Source organism: Gymnoscopelus microlampas (assembly GCF_963454915.1).
Source record: "Gymnoscopelus microlampas genome assembly, chromosome: 9".
Taxonomy (NCBI): Eukaryota; Metazoa; Chordata; class Actinopteri; order Myctophiformes; family Myctophidae; genus Gymnoscopelus; species Gymnoscopelus microlampas.
Window position 1 is genome coordinate 31,685,693 of NC_139946.1, and position 16,629 is coordinate 31,702,321.

General features: G+C 40.3%; 1 long non-coding RNA gene across 1 annotated transcript; it reads left to right on the top strand.

Moving 5' to 3' along the window:
• Nucleotides 1–5,143: 5,143 nt before the first annotated feature.
• LOC311052337 lies at nucleotides 5,144–6,728 on the top strand. Its single transcript, XR_014601503.1, has 4 exons — nucleotides 5,144–5,204; nucleotides 5,422–5,535; nucleotides 5,678–5,857; nucleotides 6,627–6,728. It is a non-coding gene; the product is annotated as an uncharacterized lncRNA (long non-coding RNA).
• Nucleotides 6,729–16,629: the final 9,901 nt, after the last annotated feature.

Below are 16,629 nucleotides of genomic sequence, written 5' to 3' on the forward strand. Positions count from 1 at the left end.
TTTACAACTTGCAACTTTACAGAAAAACAAACCCAGTGTCGCTTATAATAAGTCGACATGGCAACACTGGCAGGCAGTTTAGGTGGAGGGAGCGGCTCTTCTTCTACTTGCGCTTTTCAACCCTTCACTGCCCTCCATTGTCCAGTTTCTGTAGCACAACGCAGTGGCTGCTTCTCAAACTCTTTCAATTCATCCAAGGAATGAGACGTGATACTCCAGCCTGCAGCAATACCCGTCTCAATTCATCAGGGACCTCCATTTGGTTCCATATTGCCATTTGTGCACTGACTGAGAGTTACATTCCTTCCTTCACATAAACACGCATTCGCATGTTGTTCTCAGTTCCGCCAGAAGATAGCGTAAGATAATCAATAATAATTGTCCTGTACCTGGCCTGTAGACCCATTCACTATTTGGTGTTGGTGGAATTTCTCACTTGAACTGAGTCAGTGGGCCTAGACATGAAACATCACAGAGGTGCTTGTCTGCCATAGTGCCACAAATGGCGCAATGGCCAAATCAAATATGACTATAACTTTTTTGTTTTTGATGTAACACCTCCATTTCGACTAATTGTGGCTTCTGATATTGTTATGACCATTTTGGGTGATTGTGACCTCAAAAGGTCATGGTCAAGGTCATTTTGCAATTCAGAAGACTAAAAACAGGTGCAATAAGTCTAATTCAACTTATTCTGAAATGCATAATGTATTCATTTTTTATATTGTTTTGACCGTTGAGGATCAACTTCTCATTGCTTTTTCAATAACTACATTTCTTTTTGTTCTTTACTGTTACTTTAATTGTATTTCTTTCATAATCATTTTATTTATAACAAATGACATGTACATGAACATGTACATGAGATATAAGAGATTATATGAGATATAACAATTATACCCCCCCCCCCCCCTAGCTTTTATTTTAATTGGGTGTTGCAATTCAAATAAGACTATGTAGGAATAAAAGTGATGAAGTAAAACCATAACACAAAATCAAATAACTTCACTCAAAGCCATTGCGCCATTCGTGGCACTATGGCGGACAAGCACCTCTAGAAATTCCCCCAACACCAAATTGTGAACGGGTCTACAGGTGAGGTACTGGACTATAATATACTGTATGTATTACATGTGAACTGTATTGTAATTGTGGAGGGAATAGGGTTCGCCTTAAGCGGGTGGAGGTATATTTGGGGGTGGGTGTGGTTTGTTTGATTGATTGAATGAATACTTGTATTAGCAAATTTAGGAACAGTACAGCAGTACAGTTACACAAGCTAATAGGAGAACACAAAAAGCCCTGCAGGGGCTTGTTTCCAATGTGGTCATTTGTACTCAATTCATCAAGACACACAATCACATCAGCAACAACACTAAAAGCAATTCTAGATATAGGCCTTTTTACAGAAAAAAGAGGGGTGGGGCAAGGGCCAGAGGACGACACTTCCACGGGTCTCCTTCCGTGGAGCTAGCTGAGGGGCTCTCTGGTTGTGGCAAAAAATGTAATCCAGCAAACAAACTAAATTAAACTTGGAATAAAACCAGGAGGTGCCTGAGAGAGAGAGCAAAGCAAGAGTCAGCCCTATGTAATTTAGCTGTTGCACCCTGGCTCCATGTGTTCCAGATTCCTCTACTGAGATAATGAGGCACCAGGGAGCCACAGCACCTGAGATGACATCACATCACACCCATAGCTTGACCCCTCACAAGCTACTTAAGGCAGAATTAAACATTTTATTTTATTTTACCTGATAAGGTGCGAAAAGTTCAGCTGTTGCCACAGGTTCCCCTTGGTTTGGGGAGTTGAATTTTCTTTCTTTTTAAAAAATGTGTTACAGCAGGCAGGCACATTTACAAACACAACAGTGAGGTCATTCGCATTCTCGTGAAGAGGATGTGAAATGGCACACCACCTGTTTGCAAGTGTGAATACGACCACACAGCAATGTTTAGCCTACAATAGGCCTATGTTTCTTTGCTTCTGTGAATGGGAGTGCATGCGCATGAATATGTCTGTATGGCATGTAGAGGAAAACAGACATCAAACCTGGGGGAAAAAATATTTATACAACTTGATTGATGTGCTGTACGCTAGCTCATATGTTCATCTGCATAAGACACGAAGTGCGTGTCTTTCAGAAACTATGCACAACCTGATCTAACCACCTTCACTGTACCTTTATAACAAATCACTAGCCCTCCTTTGTATTTCACTGCAAGGAAGTGGTAGCTCTGATCAAATGATGCAGGTGCAGCGTCACTAAGCTTGCATGGCACACATCACAAGACAGATTCTTATAAAACTTCCCACAGCTTGCTCTCATTGGCTATTTCTGGATTCTGCTCAAATTTCTTTCACACTACAGGACCTATTATGACATGAGAATAGGGACACTAGGTTTACTGGGACCACAACAGAAAATTGCTAAATTATATTAATTGCTCAATGGACTTACTTATGTTTTCACACTTACAAACCTTGTTTTTGAAGTGCTCTAAATAAAAGTGTAAATAATTTCATTTTCACAAGTTACTTGAGTACGACAAATTACCAAGTGGATCGCATTTGGTTAGTGCTAGATCTCAGGTGTGTGGGTTAGGATTAAGGTTAGTGTTAACCTTAGGCATGGAATGCCCTTGATAACCTTACGCTAACCTTGAAACCTGGTAAGGCCTTATTACAACAACAATTTTAGCTATTTGAAATACTAAGTATCAGAAAACCTTATCTAAGGACGACATTTACATAGTCACTGGATTCTATTGTTTATCCTTGCAAATTCGCAATACCATTGGATGGTAAATGTGCTTAGACTGTAGGTCTGGCCCTGTTTCCATGAACTCACACAATAGCAAACACACATTTTTGCTGCCATTTAGAATTTTCTGAAAGATCACACAAAATAATGCCTAAATTTAACATACTAACAGCATCTAACTAAATGTAATTCAACTAGTAAAAGCCCCATGCCTAAACTTGAATAAATGTAATTACTTAAACCTATGTCTAAACATAAGTAAATGTATCTAGCACTTGCAGATGCTGGTTTAACAGAAGACATCTTGAAAAGAGACAAAACATAGACATAAACAGAGAAAGAAAAAAACTCCTATATTAGACTACATACATAATTATCTGACTAGTCTGCACAACATACATTTGAATGTAATGTAGATGGATGGTTTACCCTATATGTATATAATAATGTATTTATTATACAATACAAGTTTCTGCATTCAACATTGTATTCATCTCCAATGCACTTGGCAAACAGTAGGTTACAAATCCTCAATTCCCATCCAGGACTTTGTATATCTGTTACTTTTGGGAGTGTAGAGTTAGTTACCCAAGATTGCATGGCTTGTCTGTAACTTCCATTTTAATACAATAAATATTCCTCAAATGTAAAACTCTTGAATTCAGTTAATAGATCGCATGCAGGCATTAGACCTCATGATGCCACTTTTGCCATGATTAAATTCAACTGGACTGTATACAGTATATTCCACCACAAGTATGCCATTTACATTTACATTAACCTTGGCCCTTTTTGAGTCATTCCTAGATTAGGTTCTCCTGGTCAGTCTAGGGTTACATAATTAGAATTCAATAAAATATGTGAGAAGGAATTTTGATTCATTGTTTGATAAATCCAAGTGTCATATTTTTGTGTGAAGGTGAGTTTGAACTATGACAGCTGCAATGCAAGTACGAGCACAACTGCATGTTTAGCCTACAAAACATGTCTTTGTTTCTTTGCATGAATGTGTCTGTATGGCATGTAAGAGGAAAACAGACGTCAAACCTGGGAAAAATAATATTTATCAAAGGTACTGTATGACTAATGGGCTGTGTGCTATTTTCATCTGCGTAAGATACGAAGGGTGTGTTGGAATAACACAGATATTTTTAAGTCATGGCTCTGCGAAAGGCTAGCAATCTATGAGAGTGTGTGTGTGTGTGTGTGTGTGTGTGTGTGTGTGTGTGTGTGTGTGTGTGTGTGTGTGTGTGTGTGTGTGTGTGTGTGTGTGTGTGTGTGTGTGTGTGTGTGTGTGTGTGTGTGTGTGTGTGTGTTTCTGGAGGTAATCTCGCAAACCACTGGACCAATCAGTGGCAGACTTTGTATACACACTGCCAGTAGGCCATAGGTTTGATACTTTTTGAAATATTTAACTTTCATTTATAATGGAAGTCAATGGGAAGTGTATTTACCATGGGGAGGTTGGTTGAGCAGCCCTGCTTCACATTCACTCAGACACACACACATTAAAACCTGGGTAGGCTACTGCCCACTACAACCAGTCTTAAGGTCAATACATGCACCTTCCGATGTGGGGAAGAACTTCCGTTTCGGACGGGCTTTCCAAACTGGTTCGGACAGTCTGGGGGTGCAGAAGAGTCAGAAAAAAGTTAGCAGAAGTTCTGAGTTCTGAGTTCTGTAGTTATCATCACCTCCCATTGCGAAGAAAAGTCTGGATGTCGCTTTATAAGGTTCAACTACTCAAACTCCAGTTTGGGGGTTCAGTGCCTTGCTCAAGGACACTTCAGTGGTGTTGGTTCGAGGGGTAAGTGGTGGCCATTCACTTTCCCAGACAGATCTTTCCTGCCGGTCCGGGTATCGAACCGGGAACCTTTCGGTCACAAACGTGCTCTAACCTTTAGGCCGAGGCTGCTCCCAACTTACAAGTAACTGAAGCTGTCAAATAATTGTAGTGGAGTAAAAAGTTAAATGTTTGCCTCTGAAATGTAGGAGGGAGTGGAGTAGAATGTTAAAACTCAATAAAAAAAAAGTACCTCAAAATTGTACTGCACTTGGCCTGGGCTGTGGTGTGGCAGTCCATGCACTGTGCAATACCAGCCTGATAGCGTGTTGCGGGTTAAAGTCCCGATCCCGACGACCTTTGCTGCGTGTCACTCACCATCTCTCTCCCCATTTCCTGTCAGTCTACTGTCCTATCAATAAAGGCATAAAAACAAAAACAAAAATCTAAAAAAAACTTGAGTAAATGTACTTAGTTACTTTCTACCATTGTGTGATAACAAACCAGAAAAACAAGTTAATACTATGAAAAAAAGGCAAAGCTGGGCGTGTTTAGCTCTACCATATAATTGTGCGCTTGCTCTGCTCCCAGACTCGTCATAAGAATCCATTATGCAGTTCATCCTGACTCTCTTTCTGACCGTGGCTCTTTTCTATTCAGGTACAGTAATATAAGTAGCCCTGGTTTACATATTATACTTAAAGGTTTCATTTAGACATACTTTGTAATCACGTCACATTCATGTAAATGTTACACTAAATCAGTTTTTTAATATGAGTAAAATGTATTGAAAAATATTCCATTTTTGGCTTAACCAAAAATGCATTGTCTAAATTCTATATGTTTCATAACTACTTTTGGTTTATTTCCATTGCAGTTGAATGCGCAACAACATGCTTATCCTGCTTAGATAGAGAATGCGAAGATGGGGACCTAAAGATTCTCACTTGCCCCTTTGTAAATGCGGTGTGTGTGTCTGCCACTGTGACAAGTACGTACATATGTTCTGAAACAAAAAATACTCTTGTGGTAACTGTTGTGGTATACTAACCAACACCAATAACTGTGTCATGTATTGGTCACCATATACTCTATATAATTCTTCATCTATTTGTATTTCGTTCCCTTTTTAGCGTTCAACCAGAGCGAATCCCCCAATAGATCTTTTGATTTAAGAACTTGTACACAGGCCTGCCCGGCCGCTCTGGGCGTTCAGGATGAGGCCTCGTGGAACTTGCGCTATATGCGAGTGTCTACAACCTTTGAATGCTGTGACGGAGACAACTGCAACGACGTGTCTCTGCCTTTTCCAGGTAGGAGCTCAGCTGGATAAACAATGTCCAATCACCTGGTCTTGTTTTTGCTGTTTTGTGTTATAGCACACACTTGCTTTTGATTAGATCAATGAGTGAGAGAGAGAGAGAGAGAGAGAGAGAGAGAGAGAGAGAGAGAGAGAGAGAGAGAGAGAGAGAGAGAGAAAACAATTCAAATATTGTATTTCAATTTACAAAAGATTGAGGTTGAGTTTTGGAAAAAGACAGGAAATTTAATGGCTTTAAGATAATGTCCTAAGTCGTGGTTCTCAACCTTTTCAGGTCGTGACCCTCCAAAATAATCATATTTGAACTGGGGACCCTCCTACTCGGTTCCACAGATAAATATTGTGAAAATAGCAGATCTGCAAGCTCACAACGCCTCGCAACTTGTAGATCGGCTATTTTCACAAACTTGACAATTAAGTAATGAGTTACAGTACACCTTGCCGGTATTCAAACAGAATTATTATTATTAATGTAATACCTGTACATAATGTGACAACAAAAGGTAATAATTAAGAATTTCTCTTGAAATATACAGATGTAGAATGCATAGCGTTTACATTAATGTAACAGGTCTAACAATATGCATTATGCACAAAATCATATTTCCTTTATTACATTATGATTTTGTATAACTTCTTGAGTTTTTATTACCTTTATTAGTTGTTATTACACTTTCTACCCTTTTAATATGAGTTGCTACAAGATTAAAGAAGATTAATAGAAATGAAGAACTAATGTGAGGTTCTTGTCTGCATTACAGAGCCCGATGCCAATCCCAATGGACTAATGTGTCGTTCCTGCGCCAACCCAAGAGAAGATATGCTGTGTACAAACTTGTTTCCATGTCAGGGAGTGGAAGATCGATGCTTTTTTCAAACTAGTGAGTTATTTCATCTGAACATAGTCTACTAACCCCTCAAACACCACCACCTCACGCGCACACGCACGCACGCAACTTTCACAAAGAATTAACCACATGAACCCTAACGTCCCTATTCTGGGGCGAACATTTGGTAAAAATAGCTGGTCTACAAGCTCACAACATGTCGACACGTTGTGAGCTTGTAGATTGGCTGTTTTTGGCAAAACGGAGCGGAATAAGCCCAAAGTATATTGGGTTTAAGTGGGTAAAAGAAGGTCATGACCTTCAATTCAATACTACTAGATCATTCCACTGTTGTAAGACAGATTACAGGTGTCTTAAGAGGCTAAACCATGTAATATTTTCTTCTCCAAAACCTACAGCGGTTGTCGTCACTGAAACTGTGTTCCAGCGGGGCTGTGTTTCAAGCAACCTGTGCATCAACTTCGCCTCCTTCTTTGCCAACATATCTGAAGGAACTAATGGCCACATGGGATGTAGGCCCCGTGTTCCGTTTGGGCCTCCAGCAGGTTCTCGGATTCAGAGCCTAGCTGTGTCTTTCAGACTCAGTGTCACCTCTCTGCTGCTGAGTCTCATCGCCTTCACTGTCATTCACTAACAGTGGTGGATCAGAATGCACGTACAGTTGTATGTACTGTACGTGCATGCTCGCGTGCGCGCACACACACACGCGCGCGCGCGCGCGCGCACACACACACACACACACACACACACACACACACACACACGCACGCACACTCTATCTATGTTGCTCTGTGTATTCTTTATTTTGCTGATTACAACACACCAGTGTGATGTTTATAATAATATGTTCGACATTATTATGCATTAATAGATATATCTAAATCAACTGTGTTGTCACATGATTAGAAGTATGAGTGTTTTTTTTCTGTGTGCAAGCTCTCAACATTGCAGGGGAGGAAAGAGAAGGCAAACATACTAGAAATAACAGTAAGGTACAGTCAAATCAATATACAAAGTCCAGTAAACATAAGGTACATAATTAAAAATCAGCAATGGATATGGCACGACAGAAGGTGGAAACGCTTCTTGTGCAGGTGAAAACATATCCATCATATAAAAAAAGCAGCAGGTATATAAAATAACAGTAGCATGTCTATGGTTAAAGTGACATTGTTAAAGAAATGAAAAACAGAGCATCAGTTATGAGATGACGGTTTCATGTGCATGGTTGAAGTGGCATGGTTAAAGCAATATAAAGCAGCGGGTATTGAGTCACCATTTCTTGTGCATTATATAAACTGTAAGTATATAAATAAATTATAGTATTATTGCTGCAGCAGAGAGAGCAGACATAGGCATGTATAGATATATTATAGTAATTATTATTGATAAATAATAATTATTAATTAGTAATAAATAATTAATTAGTAATTGTTATTTTCACTGGAATTTCTACTTTCAAATGTTTTGTGGTTTTTACTGTGACATAAATATGACATAAGAGAGAGAGAGAGAGAGAGAGAGAGAGAGAGAGAGAGAGAGAGAGAGAGAGAGAGAGATTTTCCGGAGAGATTTCAAGTTCTGATGCGTGAGATGAAGTGAGGTCCTCCCTCCTGAACTTCAGGTATAACCTCACTTAGGGAGTCATCTTTTTTTTTATAATAAAAAGGTCTGTGTATTCAGATATTGTAAGGTTCCATTTGAAATTGTATTTTAATCATACGATTTGCTTAACAAGCCTCCACTAAGCCTTGTTTTTCTTTCCAGTATAAGCTCATAAAATTCCTAAAATGACAACAATAAAGTTTATGAAATATTAATAAGTTTTTTTTGCATGTTTCAATGTGTGTCCTTATATTATTTTGAAGTCTGACTTTGATTATTCAAATGTTACATGATTGTGTTTGCTATGAATATTACACATGCATAAAGATATGCCCATTTTTTTGGGTTTGTTATTGCCATAGAGTTTAGTCTAAATTGAATGTGAACAAATGCCTTACTTCATACAAACTGACCTTGAGTTCATGATCACTAACGTTAACTAACATATATATCAACAAAAACAAGGTATTTATTACTAACCTAACTTTAGGAAGAACAAAGGGCTGGTGATAGACCCCACATGGAGCAGTGGGAGGTCGCCAGTACCTATTAACATGGGGAGGAGTTAGAAATGGCAGACTTATAAGTCCTTTAAGTTCCTGGGTGTCCACTTGAATAAAGACCATGAGACTGGAAGGACAACTCAGAGGCTGTCAAGTCCTTTAATTATGTGTAACGCAGGCTACTGAGGATGTTCTGTCAGTCTATGGTAGCCAACATTCTGGGGAGGTGGCATCAAGGTCTGGGAGCTGCACAAGCTCAATAATATCATAAAGAAGGCCAGCTCTGTTGTTGGCCTAGAGCTGCCTGGATGGGCTGAAGGTTGCAGAGGGGAGGATTAGGGGCAAACTCAACTCCATCTTGGAAAACCCCTCCCATCCACTCCACTCCAAGAGGGGGAGCAGCTTCAACCAGGGGCTCATCAATGGTGAATCATGGTTTCCAATTGTGGACCGTTTAACAATTGTAGAGTTGACAGACCAAACGTACTGTATGTGTGTTGGTTTCTTGCGTGTGAGTGAGTCTGTGTGTGTTTGATGTGTGTTTTTTGTGGTTGTTGTAAGTGTTTAGCGTATGTTGAGTATTGTTTTTGAATCGTCTTGCTTATTCTTATTCAAGCTGCAACACCCCAATTTTCCCTGAGGGATTAATAAAGGGCGGATTCAGACTGGGTCCGATTGATTCAAACCGTTCCCGAGTACGATTGGCCTCTCGCAGCTGGCCAGTATTCACATTGGCCAAGATTCTTCCGCACTCGAGACCATTTCATTTAACAGTAATGGTAAATATGTGCCTCATGGGGGCGCTGTGGACTATGACTATGGGGCTTTGGGAGAGAGAATGTCATTCACAGAAGAAAAGTCATTTGTCAGAGTCTGAATGAATGAATGATGGATGGCTTCACATTGCATCGTTCCGTACCCGAATACGCGTGATCCGGATCCGAGACTACCTCCGGAGGCGGTCTCGGGTACGGTACGGTGATCCGTTTCGGGGAACGATACGCAACGATCACACTATCACAACATCAGCCAAGTGGTCCAGGGTGCGCACCCGGGACCATAGTGTGAATCCGCCCAAAGTGTATCTCATGAATAAATACTTCACATGTATTCCTATACCCTTTTAGGTATTACATAAATCATTTTCACTTATTGCTTACGTTCATATGACCATTTGGCTAACACTTTTTTTTGGACAACACCTAAATGATGCTGTAATTATAAACAGCATATAATGCCATATTAGGCCCAACAATAAACTATCGACACTATTATACTTAATTATAGGCCCTATCAGAATAAAAATGTAATTCTTTTTCTACCAAATGATGCTGTAATTTGACACTATACAGTATAATGTTACCATGGGCCCCTTATAATTTGTGGGTGAAGCAGACAGGATTCTCTAAGAGAGAGTTATTTTCAATAACAATACATAACAGCACAATTAATTGACTTGAACATATCGTTGCTGTCCGGCAGGAACCAGCTAACTCCATTTTTCCGCTTTTGCATTTTTTTCCCATAAATCAGGGCCATTGAACACCCTATACGTCTGTGTGTTGATTAAAACATTATTGAACCAATGAAGAGTATTCAAAAGTGCTTCTGACAAAACCAGCTAAATCCATTGGAACCTCAAACTTTCTGCTAAACCAGCTAAGTTATAGGGGGTTAGCTGGGGGGAGTTAGCTGGTTTAGCTGACTCCAGGCTCCACCCCCTTTTGACCTCCAACCTAATTGTGAGCTTGGAGGTCCATTCAGCTGTTCTAATCAATGATGAACAAAACCTCCTAAATTCACTTTGTTTTAGTCATTTCCTGAAAAATGAACATTTTGGAGTTAGCTGGTTGCTGCCGGACAGCAGAGAAATCTAAATACATATATAGTATTTACCCTGATTACTGAGCTAAAAATGAATCCCTCCAAAGTATTTGAATCGTGAAATGTCATGCAGATGTTATTTCTTTCTGATGAAAGACCTGCTTGCCCCCTGCTCTAATTGTGCCCCCTCAGAATTTTGATTCATTGTTGGACTTCGATTCCCTTTAGTTCCCTCCAAAAATCTTTAAGTTTCCAGTTAACTCAACTCAACTTTATTGTCACATCATATCATATCATATCACAGGTTTACATGTATACAATTGGGTAGTTCTTTTTGTTGAACAAGCTCCCATCAAGCTCCAATGAAATAGGAAAAAAACTGGTCAGATCAATATAAGCATACAATATGAGGCGCATGACCTATATACAAAAAAAGTCTGTGATTGAAAATAACAATGTAATGAGGCAGTTAAAATGGCAACAGATATAAACAGATATGTACATAAGCTGCATGGTTTAAAAGAAGATATCAGTAAAACAAAGGTACCTGTACTGTAGTTGTCCCAACTCTCACTCTTTCCACTTAGCTTTATCAGGGTCGATCCATGGCTACTGTATTTCTGCAGCGACCTCATACTTTAGTTGCTGGTGGTGAAACAGTCTTTGGCTGTGTGGTGTTGGATTTGAAGAGTGTACTAACTCAAGTATGGCCACTAGATGTCATTGGTGCTCTGTATGGTATTGAGCCTCAATTTCTGTTCTGTGTAGTATTCCCACAGCAGAGCTCTAGCACGGGATCAATCCGAAAATATCTCTTGTATAGAGCCTCGAGATCAAGGATCACAGACTGCAGCACCAAGGTTGGTCTGTGTATGTGCAATGATGAAATCCGTCAAATTTTGTCAAATTTAGATCAACTTAATATCTTTTGAGTCCCACATTATCTGGCTGAATCGTCTTATGCTCTGACTCGTCTTATCAGTGGTGGATAACTTGATGTCAGCACTTTCCAAACTAGAACTAGAACCCCTGTTGCTGTAACCCCAGCTCCAGCTCAAGCAGCTCCCTGTACAAATATAAGTCTCTCCCTCCATCAGAAGAAAGAGCTGGTTTGTCATGCTCTTTTTGTATAGTCTGTTGTGTGAATGTATGAGATGATGTTTTACCCGTTCAATCTGTTATGGGCACCTCAGGGCCCAGCCCAAGAGATGAAAGGCAGAAAGGTTGAAACAGTATGCGGAAACAAAGGCCCACAAACCAACACTCATCATCCATCATCAAAGAGTAATTCATCAATTTGATTGGATGTCAAGATGTTTTTCTCCTGTAACAGGTTGAGCAAGTTATTTTTGGAGAATACTTTCACATGAGAAGGAAATGCTGATAGAAAGCTGATAGAAGGCGGAAGCGATGTACCGTAGCAGATTATATCATCCAAACATCTGTCATGGTATCTAGTTCTTGTTTTTAGTTTTTTTTAATACTATTGAACCCAGGTCATGGTATCTAGTTTGTTTCTGTTTTTTTATACTATTGAACCCAGGTCTCCCACACCGCAATGCGAAGATCCCTGCTTGGTCAGGGGAGATATTGCACTTGTGACCTTCAGGTAGTACTAACCTGTCAACCAGTAGGTGTCCTATCTAACACCAGGGTCTACATGTCTCAATGGAATAGTAGGGAGACCACCTCCATGTATTAACATACTGTACTCGGAACGCGGAATGGTTAGGGTGTGTACCACTTATAGGCACAGTGAGGCCGTACAGTAGTTCAATGCCTGGACCAGCCTGACTGTTTGCTGCATGTCATTACCCTACTCTCTCTCTCTCTTGTTTCTTGTCTATCGCCACATGACTATAGACTAAGGTTGGAAATGCCCCAAAATGAACTAAAACATACTGGAGGTGGAGGAACGTGTACGTTCATTGAAAGCTGACACCTGGCTCATTCAAACTGGTTCCTCTATATGGCATCAAGAAACTGCAGACTGTCTGTGTTGTGGAGGATGATTAGGTAGAAACAGACATTTTGGAATAGATCACTACGTTTGATGAATATGTGAGTATAAAAGAATCACAGCTCATAATCACAACAATTATCTCGAAAGGACCATACCGATGGTCTGGCATGTTTAGCCCCATTACTATGATTCACAGTGTACTTGACATTTGACTCAATTATTTGGGTTAGGTACATTTTAATAACACAATGTAAACGAATGCGAAGTCGAAGCATAAATCTATAAATGGGAAAAGTGTATTTGTTCATTCATGTACCATATATCGTCGGTGTCCAGGACGAACCAGCTAACTCAATTTTCAGATTTTTTTTTTTCATAAATCAATGCTATTGAACACCCTTTACGTCTGTGTAAAAGAAAATGTTTGAACCAATGAAAAGTATTAAAAAGCGCCTCAGACAAAACCTAACAACTCCATTGGATCCTCAAACTGTCAAACTGTTGGCTGTCCGTGAACACCACGAGCAAACTCCCCCCCTCTCCTCTCCTACAGGCAGAGCGGGGGAGAGAGGAGGAGCACTCTACTCAGCACATAAACAAACTAAATGGCAGGGTTTTTCTCCCCGTAGTCTGTTAAAACTATGCAGTGTACCTGTTTATCAAACTTAGCACTGATAATACTGCATAATGTTATGAAAACAAGTAATTATATTTCTAAAATCCATGAAGTGTTTAATGAGGAGAGCAATGTGACAAGAAGAAAGGAGTTCTTTGCATTTCTGTCGCGGTAGTTCTGCTACCTCTTTGCAGACGTTATTGTAATATTTAAAGTCCTGTTTATTAAAGTAGGCCTATATAATAAGTGTCATGAAGCATCAGGGCATTAATTCACACGTTGTGATGCATTGTGAGCTTGGAGATCCATTGTTAGCTTTTGGGAATTTATACCCTTTTGAAACCTCTTCCTCAGCAGCGAGTGGAGCTATTGTTGTTTGGACTCCTAACTCCATTTCAGCTTGATTCCTGCTCATATGAAACTACTAACTCCACTTGTGCTGGATTTAGATAAAGTGTTGATAATATAATGACACATGCAAGTATCTGACAATATATAAGTCACTATACCAACTTTGATGAGGCAGTTTGACATGTATTGACACTGGTCAGTACATCTCAGAGATCTGTGTTCCGAGGAGTGCACTTTTAGTTGCCCCTGCACTGATTGTGTCAAATGGTTAAACAAAATCGAACTATTGCACTTCAATCCCTTTACTCTCCCAAGTAGCCTTGGGAGCCATGAGCCATGTGGCTCATAAATCAAGGAGCCTATCTTTGTTTTTGCAATATACTGACAATGTGCAAAGTTGAACAGGGGGACAACAATTATCTACCTCTTCCCCTTTAGTTAGAAAACCACGTAGACTAGGTAAGGAGCACAACATTTAAATAAAATGGCCATATGCTGTACTAGTGTATAGTATGATGTAATCAATATAATTTAGAAAAGTTCTCATTGATTTCCAAATATCATATTTTACGTTGGATTGTTAGTATGTGATCATTATGAAATTATAAGCCTACTTCAGGAAGATAAAAAGTAGAACTAGAAAAAGTGCTCCTCGGAGCACAGGTCTCCACCAGGTCAGGTAGGTTATTGTGGGCCAGCAATGCTCAGAAGTTGCCAATGAGGATGGAATATGAAAAAGTTGACAGATCCATCACGATCACATGACTATAGAGATCATGCATATGTGTACCGATTTGCATGATGTTTGGACAAAATCTGTAGGAGTAATATCAAAAACGTTGTTTAGCAAAAATCGGCCTTCTAGTGGTGCTATAACAGGACAATGTGAAAGCCCTGTCACAGGGCTTTCAGGCCCTGTAACAGCCTGTAGCATGTATCAGTATCATGGTCAGTATGCTGTCAGTATCATGTCAGTATCATGGTCAATATCGTGTCAGTATCATGGTCAGTATCATGTCAGTATCTTGGTCAGTATCATCTCAGTATCATGACAGTATCATGTCAATATCCTGGTCAGTATCATGTCAGTATCATGGTCAGTATCATCTCAGTATCATGACAGTATGATGGTTAGTATCCTGTCAGTATCATGTCAGTATCATGTCAGTATCATGTCAGTATCATGGTTAGTATCCTGTCAGTATCCTGTCAGTATCCTGTCAGTATCATGTCAGTATCATGTCAGTATCATGGTTAGTATCATGTCAGTATCCTGTCAGTATCCTGTCAGTATCATGTCAGTATCATGTCAGTATCATGTCAGTATCATGGTTAGTATCATGTCAGTATCATGTCAGTATCATGTCAGTATCTTGGTCAGTATCATCTCAGTATCATGACAGTATCATGTCAATATCAAGGACAGTATCATGGTCAGTATCATGTCAGTGGTCAAATAACTAGAAACAAACAAAAACACTAAGGAATAAACCACTAAAACCTTTACAATTGGAAAGTTAAAAAGGGGAAATTGAATTAGGTGTGGAAGGCAAGTCTGAAGAGGTAGGTTTTGGGGGCAGCTTTAGAGGAGGAGAGGGTGGGGCCCGCTTTGAGTGAGTGAGTTCCAGAAGGACGGGGCAGCTTTGTGTGACGCTTTGTCCTGGGGAACACCAGGAGGTTGGCATCACCACACTTGGGGGAATAATTAAGTCTTGAACATATCTTTGTGTTTCATGAATTGGTGCAAAGACAGAGGGTAAAAAAGTGAGCGTGAATGTCAGAGTCTGCAGAATAGCAATTGCCAGTATGGCTCTGTCAACCTTACGGGTGGGGGGTTATACTGTACATTTGTAGGGGAAGACATACGTCTGGCTCTGGTTAATGTTACTCACATTGAAGGAGCTCATCTCTGTTGTCCAGGTACAGGTACAGGGAAGAGATTCAGGGCTCTTGCACTGGTGGAATGTAAAAGGAAGTTACTAAGATAAAAGGTGTGGTTGCAGATGTTTATTTTTTTCCTCACTGTTGATTGGAATACTTATAACTTGGCAACAGTCTCACACACACACACACACACACACACACACACACACACACACACACACACACACACACACACACACACACACACACACACACACACACACACACACACACACACACACACACACACACACACACACACACACACACACACACACACACACACACACACTCCTGGGCAGCAGGAGAGCAGCAGGCAAGCAGAAAGCATGCAGGCAGGCAGGCAGGCAGAGTAGCACTCTGACTTGGGCATCATTGAATCCAAGGAAAGACCAAAAACAACACTTGCATTGTGCACCATGGTATCACTCTCTGAAACTTACATTTCACACCAAATGAACTGTAACTGACATGCTTGGGTGTCTGGGTGATCTTTGGGAATTCATTCTGATATAAACTCTCAAGTTGCTCTCTCATGTCTGAGATGGCCTTCCTCACTGGCATTTTGGCCTCTCCAGGATGCGAACTGCCTATTCCCATACTGTTTGTGTACCGGAAGTTGAGAGCTGGGTAAGTCCCGGGAAAGACGCACTGTGATTGGCCAGTAGTCACTTTGAGTGGCAGTTGGGGCAAACGCAGTCCCCACCAACATCATTTACGATTCTGTGCCTATCGGTACATAACTCGGACGGCGCTTAGTCGACTAGCAGACCATCGGCCGGTCGGCGCGGGCACTCGCGCCTGGAGGCGCTCGGGCGCGCCTCCTCGGCCTCAAGGTCTGCTGAGTCGGCGCGCTTCCGTCATGGTCCAAAACTATACTTTATCGGCGAAAAAAAGTAGTCCGCGGATGTTTGTAACAAAGAGGTCCTCCGTTACTTATAATTGGCACTATTTTGCACACCACTTATTTTGCACATATATATATTGTAACAGTATTCATTGATTTATTTATATTTGCACAGCATTTTGCACTTTACTCTTTTGCACAGTATATTTGCACACAAGAATATTGGATCAGGATGGGCAAGTGCAATATAGTCAGTGCAATATGTTTTAGTGCAATATAATACG